We start from the raw sequence: 14652 nt of genomic DNA, 5'->3' as shown, positions 1-14652 counted from the left end.
ACAAGTCACGCACAGCATGATGTCAGTCCACTACAAACAAACAGGCTGTGTTCTGTTCTGTGCTACCGCTGACCACAGTTTTCTGTGTTTTCAGTACTAGGTCAGCTATGGTCAGGATTGATATAGTGACACTGGTACTTTAAAGCAAGATTTTTGCAGGGCCAAGCTGCCAGCAAGATCTGGGAACAGAAAGTGTCTGTCTTTCAGATGATATCATATCAAAGCAAGGTACTGGGAAAGGGAAGTGGCATCCACATGAAACCATTTGGAGCGTGGTCATCCATGGGGCCATGATTCCTGAAAACTGCTACCACCTGAGAGACTCCTCAGGGTGCAGCATTTACATTATTTGTTGCAATTATTTGCAGGAGGCTTGAGTAACAGTGATAATACTCAGGAAAAAAAAGATCCCTTTTAAATAAACATTTCAGCCACAGCAGTTTTGCACTTTGGAACAAGACAGGGAGTTTGTTGCTTGTTCTGACAGGGGATGTGCAGCAGCGAGGGTGAGACTCCCAGTCATAGAGACAAGCTGGATCTCTCAGGGCTGTGATTCGCTTGTCTAAACATAGGCACCTAGTCCCATGTGAAACACCCTACAGTATCCAGCTCATGCACATAAGGAGGCAAAGATGACACAAGACACGACATCCTATATGGATGGCTCGAATATCCTGGGGCATCTCAAAAGCATTGGACTCCTATGTTCAGGCACCTGAGTCCTGTCCACTCTGTTGCCCCATCAGAGAATTAGGTGGTACCCAGATCTACGGTATCCTGGACAAATAATTGCATGCATGCAGTGGCCTATATGACATTTTACAAAAGAGGTCTGCCAGGTGGAAATTTAATATTCTTAAGAGGGCAGAATTCCTAAAACAGCACTAGGCTACCTGAAAACCCTCTTGTTGCATTAAATTAGCACATTCTAGGGTCATAGGAATTCACAGGTGGAAGGGACACCCTTACAGCCCCATGCAATCAGGCAGGGCTGAGCACTTCTGAACTGTCAGTGCTAGATATTTGCTTCATCTTCTCTTTGAAAAGTTGAAAAAAAACATCCTGGTGAACCTCTTCCAGTGCTACACGACTCCTGTCTTTAGGAAGTTTTCTCTATTGCCTCAGCTAAATCTTCTTTACTTCAATTTAAGCTGATTTCTTCTTGCCCTTCCTGTGGTGGGCATGATGAGCAGTTGATCATAATCCTCTTTATAACAACCTTGTACATACTGGAAGACTAGGAGACAGATTTTCTGAGAACTTGGTTTTGGCCTTAGAATAACTCTTCCAAATTATTTCCTTTTTGTTCCAGTTGGCCACAAAATAAACAGTTTTCATAAAAGAAAGAGACAGGAAAGATCATTTGATAACCATCTCCATCCCTCTGCAAACGTGGGTTTTAATCCTCTGAGAGGTGACCTGTCAGACATTAAACTGATACTCTATTTGTCAGTGCCATGTGTAATCTGTAAATCCTTCTAGTGAGATAAAGGTCTGCAATTTTGTTCTAACAAAAATGTTTGGAGAATTTAACTGACTGGTGCCTCTGATCTGTTATTGAACTTGCAGTGGCCTAGATGACTAGTTGCTGAGCCAAGGAAAGCTATATTAGGTAATCTGGATATTAATGCAATAGACTTCCCACTTCTTACAAAGCTAGAGATTAAGAAAGGCAATGCAGACAATCAACAAAATCAAAACAGACTGATCTGAGAAATTGCTACAGAGCCAGCATTTTCTCAGCCATACAGGCAGAACCAATGTTGCCACTTGAGTTATGTGTGTTTGGCTCCTTGCACCTGCGTATGTGCAAACTCAGGCTGCACATATGCAGGTATGAGAGTGTCTGTCCTTCTCTCTTCAAAAAGAAAACTCTTGCACAAAACATAATTTACCTTTTTTGAAAACTGAAACCTGTTTGTCATAGAACAGGAACCCTGTCTTAAATCCAGAGCAAGTTCTCAATATTACCATTCATCTTTGAGAAGTGCTGACAGCCTTTTAAAAGCAACACAAGAACTGTGGATTTTTAATGCTACCGTTCTAATAGTCTAAATTAGAATGGTAGCATTAAAAATCCACAGTTCTCATGGATTTAGATTATTGAGCCAGGGAGATCAAGTCCGTCACTGCTTGTTATCTTGAAGAGGATCAGTTTGAGAAAGAAGTAAGGAGCAAACAAGAGCGTATGTCTCTCGGCTGGGACAGCTGAGCAAGCTGTCTATCTTTTCTTACCTTCTCTGGAAAAAGAATTGACCAGCTCTCACAGCATGACTGATGAGCTCTAGCTACAGCTCCATAGCTGCGACTGGTGGCATTTTCAGCAAAAAATGAAGGGTGGTTGGCAGCAGCTCCTCCAGTGCCCAGAGCCAACTGCCTCATGGCAGTGCTCTAAAGAGCTCAGGGAACAGGCTGAGCAGGCCTGAGAGAAAGTCAGTACCAAAATTAAAACCAACACAGGTTGCACAGCAAGGACATCATTTTTAGCCTTTTGTAGAAATACTTGTGCTCAAGTTTCTCTCTGAAAACACCAGTTTTGCATGTCTTGCAGCTCCTCATAATAGTGAGGAGGGGCAAAAGTGACAGGTGATAGTGGTAGGCACTAACTTGTAACCCAAGTCAATAGGAATTGAGAGCAATGCACATCCATTACATGACCTGAGGAATAAAACATGTTTTTGTAGACTTAGTTGTCATTCCCAGAATAGTCTGCTGTAACACGGATAGCACAGAGATTATGGGCTTCTGTACCCCGCTGTGTTTGTAACCTGCCCCCGGGAGCTTAGCTGCCTGCATATCGAGGATCCAAGGCCCAGCTCCGATATGGCACAGCTGCATAACCTTGAGTCAGGCTGCTGAGAAAGAGCCATGAGAAAGTCTGCATAGAGATAAGAAAGATAAAATTACAGTCAGAGGAAAGACTGCTGAGATGGGCTTGCTAGCAGCTCAAGGATTCAAAAGGGAAAACACCAGCAGGGAAAGGTACTGAATTCTAAATTAAGAAAAAGAAAGACCAAGAGGCTGGTTGGGGGCTGGTCAGAAATTATGGGATCTCTGGATTGAGTCATCGGTGTTATCTCTGTTGTTGGGGCTGGTGGCAGACACAGCTCAGCAACACCGAGGCACCATTCCCCAGAGCTGCAGATGCCAACCCTTCCCAGCCTGACTGCCGCCTGCCTGGCTGGCACAGGCTTGTCAGATGCCTAGTGAGGGGCAGCAGGAATGCAGATGCTTAACCTAAGTAGCTTGTTAAATCCTAGCTATCTTTTGCATGTGATAGGCAATGAATAATTGCTTTATACTTTTAGACTGCATAGATCATTCTTGCAGACTGTTTGTACCCGGCCCAAACAAACTGACCCAAAAGAGGGGTTGCAATACTACCATCCCACATGCAATATTCCAAGGTGTATAACAGGCTCAAAGGTGACCGAGGAAGTCACCCTAAGAGCAGGGCAATCACAATAGTCAGCACTGGGAAAAGGCTGACAGTAACTGTGGCTGCACAGGTATACCTGGCTTTTTGAAATGCCAGCTGTCCCTTGAACTAAAGGTGTATGACCCTGCTTTGAGTAGAGGACTGAATTAAACAACCTCCAGAGATCCCTTCCAGCCTCAGCTATCCTGTCCTGTATACATAAGAATGATGCTGTAACAACACCAGGGTGTATGGCTACAGCAATGTCTGCACAGGACAGCATGGAAAAGTGTCTATTAGCTCTGACACCATGAAGTGAAGCAAGGACATACCTAGGTCATGCTTGCTGGACAGGTTGTACAAACCTTAGAGACCTGATGTTTGCTTAGACACACACATGCATGCACACACACGACCACTCACTGGGTCAGTACCAGGTTTTCTGGCCCTCAGCTCCCTAATTCCAGATGGGCTCAGGTGTGCCTTTACTGTTGCTGAATCCTGAAATTCGGCCAAAGGCGAGATTGTGCATCCGCATCTGCATAGCGCCTCCCACGCAGAGGAGAGGCCACGACCGAGAATGAGCCGATGCTGTGGAGGACTGAGGGGAAGGGCAGCTCTGGGGAGAGTTGGAGGTGGGTTGGCCCCAAGGGCCCAGCACTGCCCCAGTGATGGAGGCTGGCCAGCTGAGTGCCTGGGTCTCCACGTGTCCTGACAAGGTTGGCCTCGGCAGCTCTTTCTATCTGTTTCCCCCTGCAGCCCATCCAGCAGCCGCCTCGCTGGTGCAGCTGTGGGAGGAGACCCCATGATGTCGCTCAGCCGTGGGCACATGCCTGGACCACACAAGAACCATGCATGGCTGATGAGAGTCAGACTGGCCACTGCTGCACTGGTTACTGTGTGCTTTTTAGGATTTGGGCCTGTACAAGTCCTGGAGGAGGAACCCCTCATGGTAAGTGCCATGTAAAGTGTATGGGCATGGTGGTCACTGTAGATGGGGAGGTCCTAAGGGGCGGATTTGTGCTCCTGAAAGCTCACCTCATTTTCCCAGTGGTGTCAGTTGTCCTAATGCTGTCTTGCCCTCCCCCAACTCTTGCCTCACTCGTGTTTTCAGACCAGCTCAGCTACAGCAGTGCTGCTGGTGCTGGGTACTGCAGAAACACGGCAAGCTCTCCACTTGGCTAGCATCTTCTGGCAGATGATTCCTCCTCCCAGCTGGAGTTGGACTGATTTATTCAACCATGCTGTGCAGAGGAAACTGGCTGCTTCCCTTAAGAGCTTCAGATTTTTCTGGCCTTTCTCCTTTCAGCTTTTGGAGAAGGTAAACAAAACACTGTCCACAGCTTGTGAGTTTCTTCCCACCTGGTGTTGGGCCTTAAGCCCCTTTCCATTGTTGGACATGTAGATCTACTGTAAAGTTCTTGGAGATCAGTTGTCAGGGCCCCGGGCGCAGCCCCTGGCCCTGGGGTGCTGCCTGACCTCGATGCAGGTGCTTTGGGAGAAGCAGCTATGGGCAGCATCATCTGGGAGCTGCAGTGCCCTGACATTCACATCTGAAAAATGCTGCATAAAACTGTGCATATTTGTAATTGCTGTTGTTATAAATGACATTTAGCTGTCAATTTGAGGCACTTGAGAAATGCTCCTCCTATAGTATCTAGGAAAGAAAGAGCTTTCTTTGGTTAAAATGCAGTTCTTGGAGTGCTGAAACAAGACAAATCAAAAAACAGAAGTAAGCTTGGAAATGTGGCATAACAAATTGCATTTGTGCATATTTTGTCAAAATACGCACTGTCTTCATGAGAAACAGTTGACCAAGATGTGTTTCGCACCCACAGAGCCAGACCTTTTTCCTTGACTAGCTGACAGGCACAGTAACATGCTGGGTAGCAAAGTGCAAAACTGTCAGTCATTTTCATTTCAAAATGGGAAAAACTTCCAAACTACCTCACAGGAGACAGCACTGCCATTTCATCCAGGTGTCTACTGGCAGCTTAGCCTCCTCTCCAAAACATACAGTCTACTATTTTTAACAGCTTAGCTTTCTAAGGTAACAAGGCTCCTGTGATCATGCTCTGAGTCTGTCTGTCTGTCAGACTTCCTCTAAGAACTTGTGATCCAAATGAACGATGTTTCACAGAATGGGTCAGAGTTGAGAAGTTCATAGAAGCTGCATGAAAATAAGCTGGTTAGAGGACAGAGATTAATGCCCCACTTAGGGAAGGAAATGAGCATGATAGTGAAGGCAAGGATAAATGCAGGTAAATGGAGTATACTCCACTGGGCAACATAGTATTTAACCAGCCTGCAATACCAAATGGAGAAGTTTGCTCATTATTTTTATTTATCACTTTATCTGTGAGATCAACCCGTATTAGACACCAGACAACCCACAAAGGACTTCAATGTTTTGAGTACCTTAATAGTGGGGAAAACTTCAGCCAAAGCTCAGAGAGAAACAGAAAATCCGCTCAGGTGAGTGGTTCTCTCCTTTGGAGAGTCTCTGATGCCTGAGCGGTGTTTTCGGGTTGCAGTCAAGCAGCAGTGAGACACAAGCTCACAAGCAACCAGGCTTTGTTCATCCTGGCACCTAGAGCTCTGCCAGGCCACTGCTGTGGGTTGGAGGAAAGGTGACAGGGACCACTCAGGGCCAGTGCAGAGCCTGCTCATGGGGATGGGCAGCAGCTTGTGCTCCAGCTCTGCCCAGGACTCGAATGCCCTCCCTTATTTTTGTGAGCATCACCTTCTCCAGGAAGCTTTTTTCAAGCAGCTAGATGACCGCAGTGTGAAAGCCCTTTGCTACCCTGGGCACAGAGGGGAAGGGAGAAAGGAACATCTGGAAAACTGAGGCAGCACAAAGATGAGTCACAGAGGCAGTTTGCACATTTTTATTTGAGTAGCTCAGGCCCCTGAGGACACATCTTGGGGTGAAGAGTTGACAAGTTGACAAAAGCAGAAATGGAAAGCAGCATATTATAGAATAAGCAGGTTAGTGACTACTAAGCCATCTTGTGTAAAAGGGCTTGGATACCCCCTCCCCACATGTAGCTGTAAGCAATAAAAGAGCAGCTACTCTTTGGATAGTTCTTAAATTGTCTAATGCCAAAGTTGCGTTGCTTTAAATTACATCAGTTTTGGTAAGGAGTAGTGTGGACATAGGTATGCAGTGTAACTTAGTCAAGCTTATCCATTTGTAGTGTAGTTTTTCTGTATGATAAGGGAAATACCACATGCTGGTATAATTTTCCTTTGTATTAGTATAACCGTAATCACATGGGGATCTATTTCAGTTAAACTATTTCATTAAAAAGTCATATTCCTGTCTAAAATAGATTGACCAATGAAAAGGTGTATAGAATAGACCTGGAAAGTTGTGCAGAGGTATAACATTCAGAGAATTTGTATTTTTATCCATTGTTATTAAACCTGCGGATGATACTGTACGTAGGTCACTTTAGGTTTACAGAGCTTTGTGAAAGGTTAACAGTTACTTCCTCTACTAAATATATTAACATAGGATAAAAAACATTTGAAACTGTAGAAACATCAACATCAACTGTAGAAACAACATACCTTTTGGAAAGGTAAATCGTGAGTGTAACATTGCCAAGACCTGTTCTCATATTGACAAGAAAGGATTTACATTGATAAATCCTATTAACAAAGGTTATTTGCATAAATCTTTTGTGCAATAAACTACAAATCATTTATATTATATACATTTTTACCTGTGGCATGTATGCTAAAATAATATTTTTACAAATATAGTCATGTTGTCCCTTATAAATGTATATAGTCATGACTCACCACTGTTTACAGTTTCTCCTGTAGAAGTGAAGTCAAGCTTACAGAGCTATAAATACTTGGATTCCAGTGTTCCTTCTCATTTATCAGTGTAAACTTCATTAACTACTCACCAGTTCTCAATACTTGCATGTCTAGTAAGTTATCACGACTGTTCCACAAAAGCTTTCCGGTATCTTCTACTTCCTTTAGAATTCTAGGATGTGATTTATCATTGCAGTCTGGGGGCTCTGTCAGCTTTTAATAGTACTAATTGCCTTATTATCCACTTCAATGCAAGAGTAAAACCTTTTGACATTTTACTTCCTTCCCTGAGGAAAACAAATCCCAGTTCCTGGGATATTACCTTCTGCTGCCTCTGTGATTACTGGGGCAAAGAATTCCTTTAGGCCTTTTGCCTTATCAACCTCATCTGTCACTAACTTTCCATTGCTGTCTCTCAGTGCCTCTAATCACTTTGTATCTTTTGTTATTTTGTGTCTCTTTTTTTTTCTTTTCCTTTTTTATTTGTGGTGTCGATGTTTATCAAATATTCTATTTCTTATTTTCTATCAAAATATTTTTTCACATCAGGCTCTGCAATACTTACCTTGCTTCAGTTTATTATTTTTAAATTAGTTAAGGAGTTTCTATTTAAAAAATTAAAAACTATATGATGCATTTTTTGGCTGTTTCATATTTGAGAATTTACTGCAACATCTCCAAGCAAATCATACAAGTACACAAATTCCTGTATGTTACCTACCAAAGGAGCTTAATTTTCTGAGAGCAAATCTAGTATCACAAAAATATTTGGCAGATGTCTAACCTTTTCAATGCTGATATAATCAACCTACTTTTAAAATGAGAAGCTGGAATTAATTGCCGTACTATATACCATTAGTATCTATTTTTCCTGTTCAGTGTGAATAGTAAAAAGAGACCAGCCACAGAAGACCCTTTATTATGTATGGTCAGAAGTACAGGCACACAAAGGTAACCCCAGAAAAAAGACTGAGAGGCTGAGTGGGAAAGCCCTTAAATTTCACAGACCCATAGAAGTGCTGCTTGGAAGAGACCTCTGGAGGTCACAGAGTCCAGCCTTCTGATTGAAAGCGAGATGGTGACCGGCACTAGATCAAGTCAGCCATGCCTCTGCACTGCCAAATATCATAAACCCCAAGGACAGACACTCCCCACCCTCTCCGGTTGACCTGTCCCAGGGCTGAACTGCCCTCCTGATGGAGAGGTATTTCCTATTGTCAGTATGAACCCCTCAAGCCACAGCTTCTGGCTCTTGGCCCTTGTTTTACCATCTGCCACTCCTGAGGAGAGTTTGGCTCCATCATCTTTGTAACTCCCCTTCAAGTAGCTGTAGGCGGCCGTTCGATTACCCCTTAGCCGCCTCTTCCCCAGCCTCAACAACCTCAGTCCTCCTTGTAGGTCTTAGGCTTTAGGCCCATGATCAACTTGATTGTTTTTCTCTCAACCCTTTCCAATTTCTCCACGTGCCTGTTGCACTGGGGGGCCCAAAGAGGGATACAGTACTTCAGGTGTGGTCTCACCAGTGCTGAGTACAGACAGGGGGATCATGATTTCCCATGTGTGTAGATCATGCTCCTGGTAACGTATCTCAGTATGTGATTTGCTTTTTTTGCACTGAGAATGCACGGTTCATTCAAATTCAGTTTGGGATCTTCCATATCCTCCATGCCATTTCGAGCATGGCTGCTATTCGGCCAGTCGCTGTACGTGGGTTTAATGTGCCCAAAGTAGAGAACTTTGTACTTCTTGTTTCTTCACGAGGTTTCTGTTGGCGCAATCCTCAACTTCCCAAGTTTGTCTTTGAATTTAAGCTCTATGGTTCAGCATGCCAAACATCTCTCCTAATTTAGTATCATCCACAGTTTTGTTAGGGGGTTGTATTCTGGCCCATCTAGCAGGTTGCTGATGAAAATACTGAACAATACTGCTGCAGTGCCAATCCCTGAGGTGTCCGCTTGTTACCACTGCCAACTGTACCGCAAGACGTTGATCACTGCCCTTTGAGCCTGGCAGTTTGGGCAGTTTTCAGCCTACGTAAGAGCCCAGTCTGCCAGCCCACACTTCCTCCCCGCACTAAGGAGTTTTCTGTGGGGCAGGATGATGTCAAAAGTTTTACTGAATCCAAGGCATCAGCCTTTCTTCTCTTCTCCATATAGCCAGTCATTTCATCAGAGAAAGCAAACAGGTTGGTTGAGCATGATTTACCCTTGGTAAATGACCTTCTCATCCTTCATGTGTTTGGAATTTCAAACATATTTCATGGAATTCACCTCACCTAATCTTAAATAACTACAGATGAGCAAGTCACTGGCCTCCCATTATAAACAATCGGTAAAAATGGGCACTTGTAGGGTCACATTCAGCTAACCCATTGTAGATGTCAATTTTAGAGTAAGATAAATTTGGCATAGAAATGCCCATTTCCTTTCACCGATACAAGCAAAGCATAAGGTAACTAGCTTGACATCCACACGCAGACACCTGAATTCTGCTTCTGTGCCTTTCCTTTAATTCTTCTATATTATGCAGTTTTCTGATTCTCTACAAACTACTTACAGAACTCAAAGCCTAGCTAGAGATTCCTGCAACAGCATTAAAAGAGAAAAAAATGTGTAGCCATGGTCTCATCACTTTCAATGTTTGTTCTACCTCTGCTTTCATTCATAAAACTAGTTAGGCAGTTAAGCATAGGCGTAACTTTACTTGTATAAGCAGCCTCAAAAAAAGGCTCCTGCTGGAGCCAACATGTAGTTTATCTGGCACAAGGAGCTTATAAGTTTGTAAGCTAAGTATCATATTTGATGTTACGGAAATAGAAAAAAAAATGTTTTAGAAAGGCAATTTCTGAATATTGTTAACCTTAAAAATCATACACAGTTATAAAAGCATTAAGAATATACAATCCCTTATTCCTATTTATTCCTCTTTATTTTCCCAAATGGATTCTGAAACAGTATTTGGCAACACTTGATTTTCATACTTTCATATATCTGTAGGTTTTTCTTATTTTACAAATTTTTTCAAATGTATTTTGGCTTAGATTTCTGTTTGAGCAACATCTAACTATCAAGGCATTTGGAATTGGCTTGCTGCAGAGGATTCAAAATCTGAAAATAAAGATCTGTATACTTGGCTGCAATAAGAGTTTGTTGTCCCGTAAATACATGAGAAAATAGCATAACCCTTATTTCACAATTTATACTTCAAGGAAGTAAGATGTTTAATTAAAAATCACACTAGACACATTGGTTCCAAATTCTCTAGGTCCCATGAGTGTATATTGGTGAGCTTATGTAGATAGCCTCTTGTTGCAATGAAAGTTCAAAGCATCTACGCTAAATGGGAATTGTATGGTTCAATACTCATTAATTTCCTTTGTGGATGTTAACATTTTCTATTAAGTATTTTTAAAATGTACAGTGTACACATACAGAAATGTCTTTTACAGCTTAAGGCTCTGTGAGCAATTGATTTTGGGGGAGTTCAACAGTTAAGCCAGCAAGCCTCGTATCAGGGATTAGATGTTCTCGGGTAAGCATCCTACCAAACAGGCAGCAAAATATCCTGGGTGTAACCCAGTTCTTTTCCGTTAGAGTAGTTCCACTTCGAGTAGCATATTTAGTGATACGGTGATAATTTAAGGTAAACTCTGAGGAGATGAGACTGAAGTTTCTCTCCTCACTTCCATGAAACGTTGAGGTGCATACACAAGACAGAACACGCCACCAGGACAGACTAAGAGTATCTCATGCTGAAACACATAATGATTTGGTAGGTAAGAAACTGGTTTAGGAAGTGGAAGAAGTTTTTCAGGAAGACGAATTTACTGAATAGGATCTCCAGTTTCCTTGAACTCTCTAACCCAGCGACAGTAACTGGTAGGTAGTCCAACAGCTGGATTGGCTTGTGGGATGGTTTCATTCCTCAACTTCATCCCATTTTCAAGTACTGCATTTCCTCTTTCCTCTTCTTCACACGTTAGCAGTACTGTATACTGTGAAGCTTTTTTCTAGATAATTGTGGAGAAAAAAGAAAGAAAAGCAACATTCAAATGGTGAGGTAGGAACATGCAGTGCATTGAGAAACTGGGGACACAGAAGTCAGGGAACAAGATAAGAGGGTGACAGAGGCAGAGGACCTCTGCATTGTGAACTTATGAACTGATCACATCTGTTATGCTGTATTGATTTACCCAAGTTATAAAATGGATATTTATCCAGCTTGGATCTAGCAGGATTTCTTTGTATAAGCATGGCACCATTTGTGCTAGGATTAGCTATGCTGTTTCCAGTCTAGCATGAGCATGAAAGCCCCTATCATGTCCCTGCACCACATTCCTCCGTACTCCGAGCTCCATACAGCCTCTTGGCTTGCCTGTGGTGCCAAACCTGATCATGTTGCATGGTGACAGACCTAATATACCTTCACAGAATCAGCACTGGACACTTTGTGCAGACCCACCCCACAAATAAAAATCACTAGCTTCAGAATTTACAGATCTTGATGCATATCAGCTCTCTCAATAGCCAAGAACCCAGAGCTTGCTTCCGAACCTGCCCCAAAATGCCATCTGCCAACTTTGCACATGTCCCAGCCTTCTCATCGAGTACTGGGACATCACCACATTGTATTGGACATGCTTCCCCATCAGACAAGGGAAAAACATCTCTCAAGTACAGAGAAATTGATCATACGTGTTCTAATGTTTCAACTATAATAGGGAAGATGGGAGGAAAGAAATGTCCTACTTTGGTAGATTTATGATTCTAATCCTTCTTCCCCCTGCCCCAAGCACAAACAGTCTCAGGGTGATAGAGACCTGATCATTTTGATGATTAGCGCTGCTGTCCAAAACATTGCCTAGCTCCAATTGTGCTGTATTTGGCAAGAAACAGTCTTTTCCACATATAGACCACGCATGGACAGCTGCATGCTGCAAAAATAAGACTGAAAAAGTTCTGATTTTAAAGTTATTCTTTCAGATTTCCTGCTAACAATTTTAGATGTACAGAAAGGTTAGCAGGAGGTGCTAACCTAGATGCTTCTTCACACTACTGTATGTTAAATATATAATGAAACACACACACACACACCAATTTTAAATTACAATATTGCCTTGTGCATCTAATTTTGTATGCACCTTCCCTTCTAAGGCTTAGTAAATGTGTGGAACTCCAGGCTCATTGCACATACAGCTGTATTGTAGGTTCAAGTGCATCTTTAACTGTAGCACTTTCATTTTCAGTCTGGCTGCTAAAATAAAAACAGCCTCCTCAGATTTAGCCAAATTCCGGCCTCTCAAAATTCAGTAATAAAACCACACTGATTTTGATCGACCACTCACCTCACTTTAAATTAAAACCTATTGCCTGATGCAGCTTTAACTAAAAAGAAATAATTTCAAAAAATGGATTATTCCATTAAGAATATACAAAATGAATAAATGATTTATTAGCACTCTCCCAAAACTCATTATTCAGTAAACTTTCAACAGAGGTTTACTATTTTACACAAGGATATATGGCTAGTTTTGTGAATCATTTAGCTTAGTATTCAGTTTTTAGAAGTGACTGATAACAACTGTTTTGAGGGAAAAAAAAAAGACAAGAAAAGACACAAGCTTGTGCAAGGCAAATATAGGATAATTTGACCATTACAATGATTTTATCATGAACCTCACCAGGCAATATTAGGTATGGCCTGAAATATATGAAGTTGTGTTTCTTGCATCTTTGAATATACCTGAGCACTCCTGAAATTTCTCCCCACCTTTCCTTGAATAGAGCCTGTTCCTTCCTATCAATAACACATAATGTAAATGAATTTCCACAGTCCAATCATACATTTTGTGAAAATGTATTACTCTGTGCTTGGTTCATGTGTTCCACCTTTCAGTTTTCTAAATTTGAATTTCTTCAATAAAAAGCATAGAAATGCTGGTTCAGCCTTTCATTAGTTTACCTATTTCTAACGATGATTAATGCTGCTTTCCAATATGTTGCCTAGCTCCAATTGTGCCAAATTTGGTGGGAAATAGTATCTTTTCCACATATAGACCATGCACAGTCTTTCTTTCTTAATTGTCTGCTTTCCAGAATGGATGTTCTCATCTTTCTCAAAGTGATCTTCTAAGGGATTTTTCACCAATCTTTGTTGTCATCCTTTTCTCAATCTTCTCAGCCCACACTACTTTTTTTCAGAGAGAATAATACTAACTTTGAAACCATTCCAGAGAAGAATGTGTCACTAGAAACATAGTATTTCTGTTATGCTCCATTCTGTTCTTGGTAATACCATCATCTTTTGCATTCTTTTGACCATAAATTTATAGCACATTCAGTTGCATATAGTAATACCAAGTCCCTATTGTGAGCTGGCAGATAACAACATCTCAGGTTTTTCCAAGAAAAGCTTCATTTATTTGTCTGAGAATTTTATATTTATCAGTATTTGCTACTCCACCATCTCCTCATCCTGTCAGTTCTATTTGTAGCTCTTGATAGTATCCTCTATACTTAACCTAAAGAACAGTGTCATCAAAGAACGTAGCAAATTTTGCTGTCAGCAATCATTTTCTCAAACCTTTAATGCATTACGTAAAGCCAATCCTAATACAAACCATCAATGCTCACCTTTTCCATTATACTGTTTCTCCTTACCATTACTTTTTGTGTCTCAGCCATTTTTAGATCTACTATAACATTATGCTTCTTATCCTAATGGCTTTAATATATATATTTAGGCCAATCAGTTCATTATTCACTGTCTTACTGAGAATCTTGAATAACAGTAATAGAATAGCAGAGTAGCTTTCCTCTGTAGAAACTGGGCTTGTAGAATATTATAAAACAGGCTTGTTTTGTTTTAGTTCTATGAAGCATATTCCTAGGTCGTATCAGCAGCTTTTTTAGAAAACACATGACAATATGCTTCCTTGAAATCCTTCCACAGAGAGGGCCCTTCTTAAAATGTATGCAGGTTCATGGTAGTAAATCGTTCATTTCATTCTGACAGCCCTCCTGAATGCCTGAGTTCATTCCAGTCAGGGCAGGTAACTTACTGCTTTAAACTCTCAGTTGTCTTCAGTAACTCCGACTAAAATCCATTAGCTTCATCTTCATCAGCAGAAAAGAACATGGTGGTCATCTTCTCAATATCCTTTGCCCTGAATACTAAGGCAAAGGAACTTTTTAGCACTTTAACATTTTCATCCTTCTTTTCTTCAATCCCAGATGACCACGGATTTCCCACTTCCAATAAACTACAACAATTGTGTTTACATAGCTTTAGATATTTACTTTTCAAAAACCATGTTTCAGATGATAACATGTTATTGGCAGTCATTTATGCTCCTTGTTATTTTTATTTTTTTAAGTTTAGATATCCAAAATCTTAAGCAGATTTTG

Source organism: Dromaius novaehollandiae, chromosome 1, assembly GCF_036370855.1.
Source record: "Dromaius novaehollandiae isolate bDroNov1 chromosome 1, bDroNov1.hap1, whole genome shotgun sequence".
Taxonomy (NCBI): Eukaryota; Metazoa; Chordata; class Aves; order Casuariiformes; family Dromaiidae; genus Dromaius; species Dromaius novaehollandiae.
The sequence above is the reverse complement of the archived record's forward strand: the minus strand, read 5'-3'. Positions refer to the sequence as shown.